This window comes from Podarcis melisellensis (assembly GCF_964234715.1).
Source record: "Podarcis melisellensis genome assembly, chromosome: 14".
Lineage (NCBI taxonomy): Eukaryota > Metazoa > Chordata > Lepidosauria > Squamata > Lacertidae > Podarcis > Podarcis melisellensis.
Genome location: NC_138546.1, coordinates 22,631,107 through 22,635,331, shown reverse-complemented (window position 1 = coordinate 22,635,331; position 4,225 = coordinate 22,631,107). Strand labels below are relative to the sequence as shown.

At 42.7% G+C, this 4,225-nt stretch overlaps 1 long non-coding RNA gene across 1 annotated transcript; it reads right to left on the bottom strand.

The window, feature by feature from the left end:
* Positions 1-1,663: 1,663 nt before the first annotated feature.
* Positions 1,664-3,572, bottom strand: LOC309356435. Its single transcript, XR_014162788.1, has 2 exons — positions 3,329-3,572; positions 1,664-2,164 (listed from the first exon to the last, which is right to left on the bottom strand). It is a non-coding gene; the product is annotated as an uncharacterized lncRNA (long non-coding RNA).
* Positions 3,573-4,225: the final 653 nt, after the last annotated feature.

The following is a 4,225-nucleotide window of genomic DNA, read 5'->3' as shown; positions in this document are numbered from 1 at the left end:
GTAATAGTGACGTAGACAAACATAGAAGTAAGAAAAGGGTAAAGTAGCGGCACCAGCTCGGTGGATACGTAACTTCCTGGTTCATTTTGAAGCTTCCTCAAGGCGGAAGTGAGTTTGCCTACAGAAAGGAGTCCCTGCAGCTCTCTTAAATGGCACGTGCTTTGATGAACTCTAGACAAACTCTAGGACATGAAGGCTTCTGTTAAGATACCAACCGTATTTTTGTCCTTGATTTTATTTAGTTAGCATTTTAAGGTTTGATTAAAAATAAATAAAAAGTTTTTTCTTACATACAGTACCTTTAGAACAAGGAATTGCCAAACTCCCTCCCATTCCTGAATTACAGAACCAGTCTCCCTTAAAAAAAAGCATCATGTAAGTTGGTTTGTTTTAAATGTCATTCTAAATGCTTATGTGCTTGGTCTGTAACCATGCTCAATACAGTGGTACTTCGGGTTACAGATGCTTCAGGTTACAGACTCCGCTAACCCAGAAATAGTACATCGAGTTAAGAACTTTGCTTCAGGATGAGAACAGAAATCGTGCTCCAGCGGCAGCAGGAGGCCCCATTACCTAAAGTGGTGCTTCAGGTTAAGAACAGTTTCAGGTTAAGAATGGACCCCTGGAACGAATTAAGTATTTAACCCGAGGTACCACTGTAACTGCCATATACATGGTAAGTCATTCCACACTGTAGTAAATGATTGTTTAGCCTGGCTATTTCTTTAAAATTTGTTAACTTCCCCATTAATACAAGATCCCATATCTGCAAAAGCCACATTCCAACTAGGAGTCTAGCAACAGTGAGCTTTGTTACTATTAATAGGTTGGTGCAAAGTCTCTTATTTGAGTTTTTTGTTTTTTTGCTTCCTTAGTGTAGTTAAGTGTTTGATTTTTACTATGTAAATGGCACAGGGAACTTCTACTTATTGGGTGGTATTCATTTGCATTATGGTAAAAGTTGTCTGCACTACATATTTCTGCCACATGGTAACATTTTATGCTTATTTGCATGAAGCCTTCAACTACAGGTTAAATCCAATTAACTTTTACTCAAAGTAGGGCATTGAAATTAACAGATCCAAGTTAGCTATGTCCATTCATAGCAATGGGTTTACTCTTAGGAGGACCAACATTAGAAAATAGAACCAAAGCTCATTCTAGTCAGGCAGCTGAAGGTAGAAGGAAGCCATCAGAAATTCTGTGATCATCCCCAGGATGCACAGTACCTTTGTAAGCTTCAAGGCTCAAAACCTTACCTAGAATTACAATGATGTAAATTGCTAAACTTCTCTTTATCTAGCTCTTGGACTTCCTGCAGACCACACACCTTGCCAGCCTGTTTTGCACCATCCTTGAGCGTTTTCACCTGGCTGTAATGTGTCCTTGAACTCTGATAATGCTTCTTGCTTATCTGGAGGAGAGGGGTGTGTGTATGAACAGACGTGAAGGGAATGCCATCTTCAGCCTAAAAATGGTTCCCCACCTGATCAGGCAGCACAATCTAGAAGTGTTCTATTTAAAATGCTACAGTTGTATTATCTAACAGCCCCAAACCCAAGAAGCGTATTCATACTTTTGCTGCATTTTGTTTAGAGAAAGTTCACCCTGCTTCTCTCTCCTATTCAGACACTCACAAGTGATCAAGAAATACACACAATAGGTATAAAAACAATTTTTATTATATCTGTCTCATGACCTAAAGCCAGCATACTATATGCCCCAAACTAACATTTTCACTCTCTGGGCAAACAAAAAACAAAAAAGCACATACATATTCCAACATCACTCAAAGCAGGGTCAGTCAAAAATGACTTTCTGAACAAGAAATGGCTTATTTTCTTCACTCTGAAACCTGCCACCATCGCAGTTGGCAATTGTGGGCCACACACCAACCATCTTCTTTCAAAGTGCAAGGTGTATGGACTTCTAAGGTTCTGCTGCAGGCAGCCAAAATAGGATCCTAAGCATTGAACAAGTCTAAGAACTTATGACCCCCAACGTTAACATATAAAACATTCATAATTAAAATATGCAAAAAACCACACAATTACATTAAAACAAAGCAATTAAAACAGGAGCCTTGGGTTGTGAGATGAAGGGAACACTTGTGTGTAAAAAGGTAGATCATCAGAAACCAGTGGCACGCCAATGCAGATGGGGCCTGTAGAAAAAGAAGACAAGTTAGCACTCTGGTTTGGTTTTGTAGTACTGTATGCCTTCCCTCCTACACAGCATATTTTTATTGGTTTCATTTATGGATCACATGCTATGAATAATCTCAAAGCAATTTCACAATACAACAAAAAACATCTATTGCATGGATCCTTCTAATCGTGGGACATATAGGAGCATGGGTTTCATTGCCCAACACGTTGAGCTGATGGGCAATAAGCTTAATGCTCCCTTTGCTTTACGCACCGTTATCTCACCCAAGGCCACTGGAAGAGGCCAGGGATGATTTTCAGACAGTGCCCTAACAACCTGTAGGCACAATACAGAACCCAAAGTACTGCAAACACCTACTGAGTTTTCTAGCACTCAGAACTAAACTGTTTCAAACTGGGAATGAGGAATGGGAGAGCCATGCAGCGCTATGGAATTTAGTGGGTCTTCCTTCAAAGCAAGATCACATAGGGCTTCCAATATATCAACTGCCCTTGGTGCATCCATCCTCCTAGTTTCACTTTCAAGTAATCGCCCCCAACTAGTTTCAGCTTAGCGCGTGAAATGGCACCCGAATTAATGGCAAGTCCCTCCCTACATTAAGGGAGGTGCAAAAATTCAATAAAAGCATTTTTTAATGGTACATTTTCAACATTTAGATGTTTGCCGCCCTGAGAGTTGATAACGAAGTTGCTTGTGAGTTTTCCTTTTAGCTTCCACAATTGTTTTGAAGTGGAGACAGAAAATAAGGGTCTGCTGGTCTCGCGGCAGACGTTCCACTATTCTCGTGTGCACCGGTCGAAAAGCTGCATAGTCCGACGTGCAACAGTGCAAATGTACCCGCATTAGCTCGGAGACCAAATTTCGGGCCTCAACACCCGGTGGAGGGAAAGAGCCTCCAGAGCCGGCAGCGAGAAAAAAGGCGCGTGGCCAGCAACTACACATCCCAGCATCCCTCGCGCCCCAAGCCTAGCTGCCCCAACGGCCAACTGCCGAGGAGCATGCTGGGAGATTTAGTACGTAACCTAAAAGCAGCAAAATCGTAACTTCTTAGGGCAATTTTTTAGCTAAATAAATGTAACCGACAACTTGCTTTTTCCATACAATTTGAAACACCACATCTCCCCCCTTCTCCCGTTCCCGCTACATACCCTCCACCTACCTTGTGCCTGCGAAACTGCAACTTCCTTCCTCCCGTCCTAACTTTTATAAACCTGAGTTTTTAATCATGCTCGATCCGGGGCTCCCTCCTCCAGCATAACACATAACAAGCCTCTTACGGCTGCGCATTAGCTCTAGTTAAGGGCGGGGCGGAGAAACATGTATGTATCGCTCGAGGAAGTAGTTCTCGCGAGATGCGCGGCATATAAATAGGCCTCGCCGCGCGGTTTCGGCCTTCTAGTCGAGAACACGTAAGTTGTGCCATGTTTCTTTTGGGGCTGGGGAGGTTCCTGAATCCGTCGCCATCGAGGGTCTGGGAGCTCGGAGTTTGGGCAATCCCACCGCGATGGGGATTAGGAGCAGTACCCGTCTCATGGGGAGGAAGGGATTTGGGGTTTTTTTTCTTCCTCAGATAGTGATGGGGTTATGGGCAAATCAGAGGCCCAGTTCAACATGGATCAGAAACCTTTTATTAGACTTTAGCATCTCAGAACGTACGTTGAGATTGAGTCTCCCCAGAAGCAATAAATATATACATTCTTGCATTTAGAAGTACAGTATATCAAGGGGGAAAGGATTTAGCCATTGAAATGTGCGGCCTGAAGTGCTACTGGCAATCTGTATCTGGCCCCCTTGATGTTGCTGCTTGATGAATGAGTGAAAAGTTTCATTGTAGCTGATCTGAAAGGAACTAGTTGGTAGGAGGTGGGAGTTGACTAGCAGAATGACAAAAGTTCATCTCATCCAAGTTGAAATTTGGGGATGGCCTAATTAGAGAAGGGTTTGGGGTTTCTCCCTAATGGGAGTGAAGTTGCTATGGAATGTTGATCATTAGAAGACACCAAGACTTTGTTTTAAAGGTCTGTGGTAGCCATCATGCTACTTATTCTTGTTTTTC